Raw genomic sequence first — 12,384 nt, 5'->3', positions numbered from 1 at the left:
ATCCAGTTTATCAAACCAGTTCAGAACTATAGGCTTTCCTGTACAGCTGCCCTCTTTTTTAAAGAAAAAAAAAAAAAAAAAAAAAAAAAAAAAAAAAAAAAAAAAGAAAACCAAAAAAAAAAAAACAACTCAACAACCCTCTTTACCATCAAGGCAGGTCTTTGATGACACCAGAACCTCTCATCCTGCTCCTGGCCTGCAAGAACTGCAAAGTGCATTGAACTCCCCCTTCCTGCCTCGCCCAAGCTCACATCATTTAGCCCATTACTAGGTCTTGTAGACAGCAAACTCTCTGGGGCAGGAATCTCTTTCAATGTGCTTAGTGCTACACAAACACCTCGGGCCCAGATCAGACTGGCTTCTAGACCACGAACAAGCAATGGGTAATGCTAGTTAGCAGTATCAAAATTTACTCTTTAGGACTTAGCTTTACGAAGCAGCTCGCTGTAGTGTTTAGCAGACAGCGCCCACCTGACAATAGGATAAGGGCTGGGAACATTATTCTAGACCATCTCTGTGGTTTTTTGTTTGGTTGTGTTTTTTTGGGTTTTTTTTTAGGAAAGCATTTCAATGTTATAGCATCTGCCATCACTGATCACAGGCCGTTTAAAAGCTGCATTTCAATGATGTCACCAAGAACAAGCTGGGACAACCAAAACCGCTGCTACTGCAATTGGGAGCATCATGCCCTAGCAGACCACATGCTAATAAAGCCAAACCAGTGAACCAAGACCAGAACAAATTAGAGTTTCACACTAAACCAAAATCAACTCATTACTAAGCGAAGATGAGCCTTATGTTGTGTCCTGAAGCTTGCCAACATCTAGGGACATACCAAAAGAATATGTTGCAGAGGAGAAATCCCTGCTGCTGGTCCTGGGACTGTTACACTGCAGTAAAAATAATGTAAACCAGAGGAAGGGGACAGTGGTACTGGGAAGCTTGCCCATGTCCCTCCTAACTACATAATAAGAAATATTGTCCACAAAAATCCTCATCTCTCAAAGAATTAAAGAAAGGAGTTTGGGACTGGTTGGAGGATCAACTGATGCTTTTAGTGACTCAAACCCCTGGAAACAGAGCTAAGTGATTTAAGTACTAGAACTGGATACTGATATCTTGGCTGCAGGAAAGTTTCTATACAGTGAGCTACTGTGTGAATTTATAGTGCACTACCTCCTCTAGGTTAAATGCCTGTGTGTACAGTTTGTGCAGAGTGAGGAAAACTTCATTCTGGGGACAGAAGTTGCACATAAACCAGTATAAATTATCAGAGACCAGTTCAAATCTATAACACAACAGGGCTAGGGACAGAAGTTGCATATAAACTGGCTTGAGTAATCAGAAACTGGTTTAAGCCTTAACAAAACAGAAGCTGAGTGCACTTGAAACCTCCAGTTTCAGCCATTTTGAAACTGGTTAAGATAAACCTGGTGGCATGCAGTATCAGACTTAACTGATTTGGTTTATGAAAATTCTGTCCCAAAACCCTTCCAGAGTCAAGTTAAGTCACAGTCCCCCAGCATCCTAGCATGCTTTCCAGCCCTGGGCTGGGCTGTTTGCTCCAGCAGAGAAGGGTTAGGGTTGGGGGAGGGAAAGAGGCAGGGACTGCACCCCCGGCAAATCCTGGCAGGAGTTTGGGGCCAGGAAGCAGGGTTAAAGCCCTGCTCTGCCCTAGTAAAAACTTAATGAAAGCTACTGCTGGCTGCCACTGTGGACTACAAATCCCAGAGGCACCTGGAAGCAGGAAAAGAAAGTGATGAGCAACCCTGCAGAGTCCTGCTTTTATGATGTTGGATTGCAAATCCCAGGGACTGCAGGGACAGTAGAAACAGGAAGTGCCAGAGAGCCATGCTCTAGCGCCCCCCAGCTTCTAGCAGGTATATGGCTGCATTTCCTGAATCAAAGGTAAATGTATGTCCAGTTGTTTATCAGTTTAATCTTTGCAGTTTAGATTAAATCAATTCAGCCTTAGGCATTTTTTACTCTGTTCTTAGCCCAGAAGTTCAGTGCACATAAATTACTTTCAAAATGACCAAGACCAGTTTAAGATTAACTTGGATGGATGTAGTATCAGACTGATTTAGGTTGAATTGGTTTATTGGACTTCTGTCCCAGATCCCCTCCAGATTCAAGTCAACTCACAGTCCCCCAGCATCCCAGCATGTGTTGCACCTCCCTTGCAGGGTGGGTGAGCTAGCTTTGACTCAAGCCTTTCACTCCTGCTGAGCAAGGAGGTGTGCTCTAGCACTCCCCCGTTTCTGGCTTGGGCCACTGCAGGCCTGTGGCTGCATTTCTGGAATCAAAAGTGAACATCTGTTTACTTGTTTATTACTTCAATTTATGCAGCTTAGTCCAATCTGCAAAGATTGAATCAATTCAGCCTCAGGCTTTGACTGTCTGTACTTAGCCCAGAGGTGGAATACTGCCTTGCATAAGGGCATGCTTAGTATGCACCAAGAGCATCCACATGGGTTTGTGCACTGTATGTTCACACGCTACTTAAAAGGGGAAGGTAGCATGTGAACATACAGAAGGACTTCAGAATAAGTCCTTCTGAAACCCAGTCTATCTAGGAAATGAGAAGCTCCATTCTCCATCAGCTGACATCTGCAGGAGGTCAGTGAAAGCACTGTTCTTATAGCCCAAATGCTGGAAGCATGAGAATGACAGGCTCAAAAATGAAGAGGAACAGGTGACTGGATAAGTATTTTTTTAAATTGCTGTAGATCAGAGTAGCACAACTCGGCTGCTTACACAGAAGTACAGGGATCAAAGATAGCACAGTACTTTCAGTTAAAAAGTGCTTTTGAAACCCTAAGAGTAACCCCCATTTGAGTCCACAAGCTCAAAATTTGGCACATTTGCCATTGGTGCAAATGAACCATGGCTGCTCAGACTTTTTGTATGCATACAGATCTGCTCCACAACACCACTACCCCACCCTACTCTGGTGCCTCAGTGTGCTAGAAACTGGAAGTTCAGCAAGCATGTTGTTTCTTATTTGAAGTTTGGACAAGATCTAAACAAAACTTAATTCCGCCTTGCACACAGGGCATGTTGCAACGGGCATCTTTTAGACACCAGCCACCACAAATTGCAGTAGCCGCCTGCTTTTCTAGTCGCACATGATGGACTGCTGGTTGCAAGATAAGGGCTTGCAGAATATGCTGTACAGGAAACAATGGAGCCTTCCAAAGGAATAGAGTCTGTCAAACTTCAAAAAGTATCTGAACCATTTCAGGCAGCAAAGTAGATTGGGCTGCAATTAAGACAGAAATAGCCTGGACTAATCAAACTGCCTATGGTTTAGAATAAATTTTCCTGGCCTGGATTTGATGGGTGTTCAAGTAAGGAGGGGAAGATTAAAAAAAAATCACCTTGGTTATGACAACTGTTAGTGCCTGCAAAACCACAATAACTTGCCAGGATGATGCTAAGGGAAGTGGGGATAGGGTTGGACAGCAAGAGGTGAAGATGTCTGGTTGCTTCTGCATCAGTGGGTGTCAAGACATAGTTGTGATTTTCTAGTAAAGCACAAATAGAGCAACTCAAAGGCCAAGTAGTCTGTAGTTTATTGTGATCCGACCAACACAGCGGTTAAAGAACAGACCAGGAACTTAGCCTAGCATAGGACAGGAGGAATATCTATACAGAATTATGTTAGTTAATGAAGATTTGGAACTCTCAAGAGGTGGAGGCAACACATGGATGTGCAATTTGTGACTTGATGAACATCAAGGCAGGCAAACAGCAGTGAGATTCAGAATTGTATCCTTGACATAGAAGAACCATGACAGAAGCTAACGGAGGGCACAATGCCCGTGGGAAGTACTGATACTGTGAGAACTGAAGCTCAGGCTCCAAACTTATTTTTAAGATAGGAGAGCTGCAAAAGCAATCAACTCACTGCCTGGCAGAAACAGGCTTTAAAGCCAGATACATGTTTTCCTTGGCCACAACGTAAGGGGCTGGAAAGCAAGAAAGGACTTGAGATGACCCATAGCCATCCAAAGTAAGAGCTGTAACAAAGTCAAAAGTTCAAGGAAGTTGCTGTTAATATAAAGTCATACAACCATGGAATAAAGAAGAAAGTGTCAATTGTTTTTGCCTCCCTCAGAAAGGCTGCTAGTGATACAGCAAAGACATTACTGGGCAGCCTCATTCATCATCTAAGAGCTAGCAAGTGAGAAGCTTACACTGCTGAATTATCTAGGCACTTGCAGCATGCCTAGCAAAGCTTAATATAAAATGCTCTTAAGAAAAGGATGCCAAAGCTGCTCAGTTGGTGACCAGCAAGACTCCTTACCTCCTCCAAAGGAGCAAAGCTTTTGAGTAGTTGCAGATACAGCTGTTCATCCATATGAAAAATTTGGTGCATGGAAGCTGACACTCGTCACACCTTTTGTTTAGCTTTTACAAGTATCCATCCAGTTTAACGGAGACAGGAAGGCAAATTTACTTTGGCAGAGGCAGAGTGTTTTAAGAACACTACAGATTCCAAGCGGTTATGTTGATATGTACTGCATAGTTATAATTGAATCAGCCAGTACTAAGAAAAACAATTCAGCTTGGAAGATAAGCCATTAATAATATTTTAATCAGGAGGTCTGGCAACTGAAGACACCTTGCATCACAAGATTTCAGTGTCTTCGAGCTTAGTAGACTGCAGACAGAATACTCTATTAGGAGTTTACAGAAGGCAACACATTTCATATACCCCAGGGAAGGCGAAGGACAAAGGCATAAGATGGGTGGTAACAGATCCCTTGGTAAAGTATGGATGTGTGGCAAGCAGTATATCACCACAGAGACTGCAGTTACACACTCCGATTTGAATAAGGAAACATTTGAATGCAGATCTGCCTCTGATATTTCAAGTGGCTAGCTAGGAAATATCAGTAGCCCTGCTAATGTGCCGATTAGATCATACAATTGTTCAGTCATGAAATCCTCCTTAAGTACCTGAATAAATCCCAAAGTGATTCATTTGAGGGGGGTCAGCTATTATTTGTAAAGAAAGCAGCTGCCACTACTTTCATAATAGCTGGCATATCAATTCCCTTACTCGTCTTCTGGCAGACTCCTGTTCCGACTCCAAGAAACACTGTAGGGAAGAGCGAAAGCAGGGCGTTCATCAGTGCTCACGCTCAGCCTCCTGCAGCGCTTGTGCCACATAGTGCAGCTCCTGCACTTGCACGCTGCAGATGCTACAAAACTCACATTCAGCTTGTAGGAGGGAAGTGGGGAGGGCCATCTCTGCATCTAGATCATTTGCGATATCCACCAATTATCACTTTAAAACTAACAGCAACTGCCAGCTCCAGCAGCATTCCCTTAAATATTTTAGCAGCACAGCGCGATCCAGACAGCGGAACATGATGCAGGTCAGCGTTTGCGAGCCCTATACGAGAACAGCGCGTTACGCAAGTCGTTACGACTATACGCGCTAGCGACAGCACGCATTTCTGCCGCCACTGCTACCCCTGGTAGGCACTCCTTACCATCCCTTTCATTTCTGGTCCACACATCTGCTATACGTGCATCTGCGGGGGAGGGAGAGGAATAAACCGGTCTGGTATTTAAACCAACCTAGTATGACATGAAATATCTTTAAGCTTCTTTTCTGCCCCTCCCCCAGTAGGGACAAGCAATTGCAGCAACACCACCTTCGACCGGCGGCCAAATTCTCGGTGCCACTCGGCTAATTAAAGGCAAGGCGTTCTCCCTGCAAGAAAACAGTTACGGGACTTGTCTCGCCGCTCCTCGAGCGCCACAGAGACAGCCCCTGGGACCTGGGGTTGCTCTGCCGTCTCAAGGTCAGCGAGTATGTTTTCCACCTGCTCCCATGCAGAAATTTTTCCAGAACCGCGCCCAGCAATAAGGGAGCCCGCCTTTAGACCGAGCGAATCTTTTTAAACACGTGCATTTCTTTACATCTGCTCAATAATTAAAAAAAAAAAAAAAATAGAAATAAGACTCCTGCTCCTCTCCCACGTCAGACTCAGAAAGGCGAAGGGAAGCGTGGTGTTGGGATAACCTTTTTCTGAACTCCGTCCACCAACACGCCTCAGCCCCATCCAGCGCTAGGTGGGGACAGGTTTACGGGGACCTGCTTTGACCAGAGACACGACATCCGATTGCACGTACGGCGCTGAACGGCACAGTGCCAGACTCCAGGTCCCTAGGCGTCCCCTCAGCTTCCAGGCCGGCGTCTCGCAGCCCCGCGGAGCCCCTGCGCCCAGCCCCTCCCCCCACACACCTGCCCCACTGCTCCCGCATGTACCTCAGCGCCCCACCCCCCGCCCATCACTCGCACGCGCGGGCCCTACCTGCGCGGGGCTCCCCGCGTGCCCTGGCCGGGCTCCCTCGGGGCGGGCGGTGCGCGGCGGGACGGGCCGGGACGAGCGGCCGCTTTATATCGGGCTCCTCGGAAACCGTCTCCTTGCAACGCTTCCGCTTCCGCCCCGCCCCGCCTGCCTCATGAATATGCAGCAAGAGGGCGGGGCCGAGGGGCGGGCGCGCAGCCAATGGGGGTGAGCGTGTGTGGGCGGGGGAGGGGGGGGGTAAGCCCCAAGAGAGGCGAGCACTCATTGGTTGCGGCGGGTGGGGTGCTTCGTTCTTCCCCCGTCCGTAGGAGACACCGCTCATTGGTGGGGTGCGAGGGGATCTACTAGATCCCCGAGGCCGACTGCCTGCTTGCCACCTGCACCACCCCAGACTGGGCTTTGTCCACCTGCGTCTTGCACACTGCACGGGAAAATGCTTCCTAGTGTCCAGCCTCAGCTTGCCTTGCTGCAGCTTGCGCCCATTGCTCCTTGCCCCCCACTGAGGGCAGCCCGGCTCCATGCTCTGTGCAGCCCCCCTGCAGGGCGGCGAAGGCTGCCGTTCAATGCCCCTCGGTCTTCCCTTCTGCAGGCTCCGCGCGCCCACTTCCCTCGGCCTCTCCTCCTCCGTCTCGGGCCGTTTTCGTTGCCCTCCGTCGCTCACCTGGCGCGTCCCTCCGCACGTGGCCTCACGCTTACGGCTTCTGATTTCACCGAGGACATGCCACCGAGTCCAACCCCCTGCCCGAGCCCGTTGCACCCCTACCGATACAACCCACCATCTCAACTCGACAGAAGACGACCGTCGACCCCGACGCAACGCGGCCACGGGTAAAGCGGGGGGACCAGGACAGCCACTGTCCCCCCACAAAAAGCTTGCTGCTGGATGGTCATTTTATACATAATAAATCCAACCTTTATACCACGAGGTTGCCGGAGCAGGTGGCGCCTTTCCCACCCTGCTGCTCTGCAAATTCGGGCCGCACGTGCCAAGTCCAGACTCCCGGCTGTAAAGGGGATACCTATCGCTACACAAATATTGTCGCGGCGGCCACCCTTTTTAGCACAGACAGTTTTTACTCGCAGTTTGCCACATATCTGAGATCCCAAGCGTGTGCCTACAGCACTGGACAGATGACCATAAGCATTTACGTTTCCTTTATCTGTTAAACTAGGGATGCACAAAACGTCCCGGATGTGGTATTCACCTGCTTTACGCTCTGTTGCATAGCAGTTGTTATTTCTCTCCTATTATGCAGCTATTATGAATCCAGCCCAAAGCACAGTCTTTCAGCTACTGGGAAGCTTACTGAAGGTAACTCCAGAATAGACAAGCTATTGGGCATAGTGGTTTTTTTTTTTTAAACACCGAAATAACGACAAGTAAACACTGCTTCCATATCCTCAAGGACCAGCATCCAAAGAGCCTAAATCCATGCGTACACAATAATTCAATAGTCACAAACTCTAAGATAGTTTGTCACGTGGCTTTCTCCCAAAACTGGAAGCAAAACATTGAATACCTTAAATGAGTTCACAGACAGGCTTTAAACAGCACGCGCCGTCATAAAATCATGCACAATCAAGATCAGATCGGTTTCGATCAAGAGTCCCATCATCTCCTGTTCTAATGGGTTTCATGGTAGCTATGCCTATAATATAATTTGGTCACCCGAGTTTCTATTTTTTAATGAGAAAAATGATGCTCTACATAAGGCAAAACCACAACCAACAAAACCATGCTCTGACAGTGACATTCCCTTCCACCTCCTAGTTGCTACCCCTAGTAACTGTTGGTGACCAGGTCCCAGCCGAGAAGTGGGCTGGTAATCTAACCTTGTGACGAGTAGCCTCTGCCGCTCTGATGGTGCCTAACGCCAGGTGAAGTTTGCGGGCTATGAATCCTGATGGGGACGGGAGCCTCCCTGCAGTTCTGCCTAGGTCCCCCAACCATAGCAGAGCCCTGAGCAATGCACTAATTGGGGCCGGTCCCGTGGCAGCTGTGATATCATGGGGTTGATCTGCACGGCTACAGAAACAGGCACAGACAGCAGCCTGCAAGGGGACTGAGGAAGGTATTTTTGTAAATACCCATTTTACAATGTTTAAGCCCTTTTCGCAATCTAGCTTTTACCTGCTTTTTGTGCATTTCATGGCTTACACAGGGAAAGCAGCAAAGTTCATCTGCATGTCTGAAACCAGGAGACATGGTGCAACCTGGTCCAAAGGACTGTCAGATGTCTCCTTGATGTCCTCTATCTATAGCAGTGGTTCTCAACCTTTTCAGTCGAGACACCTCTGGTTAGGTTCCTGGCACCCCTCGGCCAGCTCTTAGCTTTCACTTATTTTTTTGACTACAGAAAAATAATAGTTCAATTCTGCTGTTGCAAAGAACTTGGAAAGCCTACACCAAGGCAGAATATTTTTGACCCTGTGGATTCCAATTGGAAACCTCTGGGTTTATCTTGTGGATCACATGTAGGTGTTTGCACATCTAACAGTGGTAATCTTGAGCAGCACCCCATGGCGCCTTTAAAAGGATCTCTCGTACCCCGGGGTATGGCAGTTCTGGTTGAGAATCACTGCTCTGTGCATACAAAATGGAAAAGCAGTCTGCTCCTTCTTCTGGGGATGCATTAATTAATCTGAATATAGGTTTGCCCACAAGCAGCCATCAGCTGCCAGGCTCTGCTGCACAGGTGTCTTCTTCACAAGAACTCACGCTTGTAGAATTGTCACGGCATTTCACAAGCCAGCACACACTGTCTACTACCCTGCCCTGTTCAGTGATTATTGGGCGGGGGACCCCAGCTCCTAAGGAAGAAGAGCAGACTCCAGACAAGTAAAAGCCTTTTGCAAGGCTGCACATGATCCTTGCCTCCTTATGGTTAAAGAACTGTTTGTATAATGAAAGGGGTAAGGCAAATGGTTAGAATGGTTCAATGGTTAGAAACTAGGGAAACGTTATAATATTATTATGAGATAATGGATTTCATTGGACTTGCCAAATTTCACAGCTGACGTGAATTGCTTTGCATAGATACTAGCGTGCCAAGGTCATCTTAATCCTGTTATGTCTCCATTGCTCAGATCCTTGAAACGCAGCTTTTAGGAAGGTAATCCATCAACAGAAAAGGCTGAGTGCCTGTTTCCAGGACACCCAGGTTTGACTGGATGTAGTGCTGAGTATCTGCAACTTCAAGTTTCTCAAGCTGGGATGGAAGCCTGAAAAGCATCTGGCATTATAAATGGCTCTCAGTGTAAGAAGATCCATGGCCGTAAGATTACATGCCTTTTCCTGAAAGCATTTTGTAATGGTTCTGAGTTCTGGTATGGGGCAAGGGACACAATTACAGGGGAAACCTACCACAAGAGATTTGCTTGGACACAGACAAGCCATAGGAAGGTCTCGCATAAAGGAGGAAGGGCTCTTAAGACTGGCACATGTGTGTGAGTATGGATGAGGGGCTGTCTCGTCACTAATTTAGGAGCCAGACCATGGAGAAGGAACCTTTCAAAGGCCGTCATCTCCCTTGTTGCAAGAAAGCCAGTGGCTGATTCTCTAGCCACTCTGCCAACCGCTAATGCAGAGCAGCAGGAAGAGTAGTGGCGTCGACTGCTTTTGCTAGAAGTGAAATCCCTAAATTAGTTTAGGCCTTGAAGAATGAGATTTGCCTATCACCATTTTCTTGGTTTGCATGGCTGAAAAGAAAAGATACTAAACTACCGGGAGATGATCCTGCCCCTTCAAATTGCAGCCACACCATATAATTAGCTTCATTATAGACCTGCAAAGAATTGAGCTAATATGCAGTTTACTCTTGACAAGGTTTGGCTTGACTGGCCGGAAAATTATGTGGTTTTTGGTTGATATTTATGTGCTAAGGGCAGTTAAAAAACCCCAAACTAATGAGCACACTATGAAAACTGTTGTAGATGTTCAAGGTGTTAGAGTGATGTTGTAGCCAAGATGGTCCTAAAATTATCTGAGAGGCAAGGATCTTTTTGGGTGATATTTTTTAATAGACTTGAAGAATGCTTTGTCTAACTTTATCCCAACGATACAGTTGGTCTAATAAAAGATATCACTGAACAAATAAAAAAGAGAGTCCTTACTTTTCATATATGTTCAAGACAGACTGTCTTCCCTTAAAGAGATGTTGTCAGGAGAGACCTGGGTTTCTAAAAATTCACTTTCCCTCTGTTGATCTGTTTGTATTTTTTTCCCCGTATGAACAATGGAATTAGATTAGTCCAGTTAAATTCCTGATCATCACATTAGCTCATGGCTTCGGTCTTGGTTGCCAGTGCTGCCCCAGTATATTTAAACTCTGGTCTTTATAGTGTATTGAAAGACAGATCTAACCAGAAACATTGTCTTCACATTTGGTTTGGAAAAGGCTGAAAACCTAAATTAAAGCGAAAGCACTAGCCAGCTGCTAAAGCAGAGCATTCACACTTGTTTTGTACTGGTGTGATTTTATTCAAGTTACTCCAAGATCTTCTTAGAGAGAGTGAGAAGGGAATCCAGCCCCAGAACTCAAAATATTAATTCTGGTCCCATCAGAGCTGCAGCAAGGCACTCCGAAAAGGCAAAGCTTTCCTAAGCTCCTGACCCCTCATTGGAAGGCTGTCCTTGATAACCCCTTCCTGATTATCAGAACAAAACAATTTTGCATAAGCATGGATTAAACTCTTCCAGAGATCACACAGGTTTGGCTAGCCCCGCATGCATTATATATATTGCTGTCAACGTATTATCCAATTAAAACAAAAAAAGGCTTAGCCCATCAAATTAGAAGCTAAACCATGGTTTCCACGTAGGTATCAGTAATGTTTGGCCCCGTTCACCCTAGCTTGTTATCTTGTGACCGGGTCAACCATAATAAAAGTCAAACAACACTTAGATGTTATCTTGATCACTTAGATGAGACTTTGATTACTCCCTGATCATTCTTCGAGGAATGACTTTATTCTTTGCTGTGCCAAATACTGTTTCTAAAACCTTTCATGAGTTATCTAATCTGCTCGCCCTCGCCTAAACCGTGCCGAGTCAGATTAATGATAGCAGAATCTACATTAGAAAATGTTTTACCACGTTTCTAAAGATAGCATAGTTGCATCAGTGTCAGAAACTTTGTGAGCACTCAAGACTTTTTAGCCTTGTCATTAAGTGCTAGGAACTTAACAAACAGGGACAATATTCTCTAGTTCAGATGCAGCCTCAAAAATTTTGTGGACAGTGCGAGGCTGCATGCAAACAAGGGATGCTGGTAGTTACAATTCACAGCCAGCATAGCTTCCCCAGCAGCTGCAATGGTAGAAGTTGTCCTATTGACAAGTTTCAAGTATTTAAAATACTCCCTAGTACATCTGAATGACTGAATAGCAAGTTGGATTAACATTTATTGGCAAGAGAATAGAAAAAATAAATCAGTATATGAAGAAACCTATGATTAAGACAATAAAAGCAATAGTATGTTGGAGTCATAGGCAGAGCCAAGTTTTGCAGCCTGGAGCTTCCAATTGTGAAACCATTGGCTCAGATCTCATGCCTGAAACAAATACGTTTTACAACTTTAGCAACTCAAGTCTCTGCCCTGCCAGTATGTGGTTGTAACCACAGAACCAAGTAGACATGGGTGAATAATTGATTTTTGGTTCACTAGCAAGTGTTATATTAACAAAAGGCATAAACGATTCCTCCTGGTTTTTTTTTTAAAAAACCCAAACATTTAAATTTCAATTTTGAGCTACTATTAATATTTTTAAATAAATAAATAAATAAAAATTAAAAAGCTTTTTAAAGGAAAATTCTATTCAAATAGAACGTGGTTGTGACCACAGACCAAGTAGATATGGGTGAATAATTGATTTTTTGGTTCACTAGCAAGTGCTATATTTTAAAAAAAAAAGCACAAAAGATTCGTTCAGGTTTGAAAATAGCTCAACATGTAAATGACATGTTTTATTAATATCTTTAAATAAAAATACAAGTAAACTCTAAGGGAAAAAATGACTTGTAAACTGAAAAATTAAGTAGAACTTAGATCGTGTT

The 12,384-nt window shown here is 45.3% G+C and overlaps 1 protein-coding gene across 2 annotated transcripts in view; it reads right to left on the bottom strand.

Moving 5' to 3' along the window:
* SLC45A4 (solute carrier family 45 member 4) overlaps positions 1–6,449 on the bottom strand; it is a 93,863-nt gene extending 87,414 nt beyond the window's left edge. For both annotated transcript variants that reach the window (XM_059723699.1, XM_006271246.4), the window contains exon 1: positions 6,333–6,449. The gene's annotated coding sequence lies outside the window, so the exon portion shown is untranslated. The remainder of the gene's footprint in view (positions 1–6,332) is intronic.
* Positions 6,450–12,384: the final 5,935 nt, after the last annotated feature.

The sequence above is a fragment of the Alligator mississippiensis genome, chromosome 3 (assembly GCF_030867095.1).
Source record: "Alligator mississippiensis isolate rAllMis1 chromosome 3, rAllMis1, whole genome shotgun sequence".
NCBI lineage: Eukaryota > Metazoa > Chordata > Crocodylia > Alligatoridae > Alligator > Alligator mississippiensis.
This window is presented reverse-complemented; position numbering and strand designations above follow the sequence as displayed.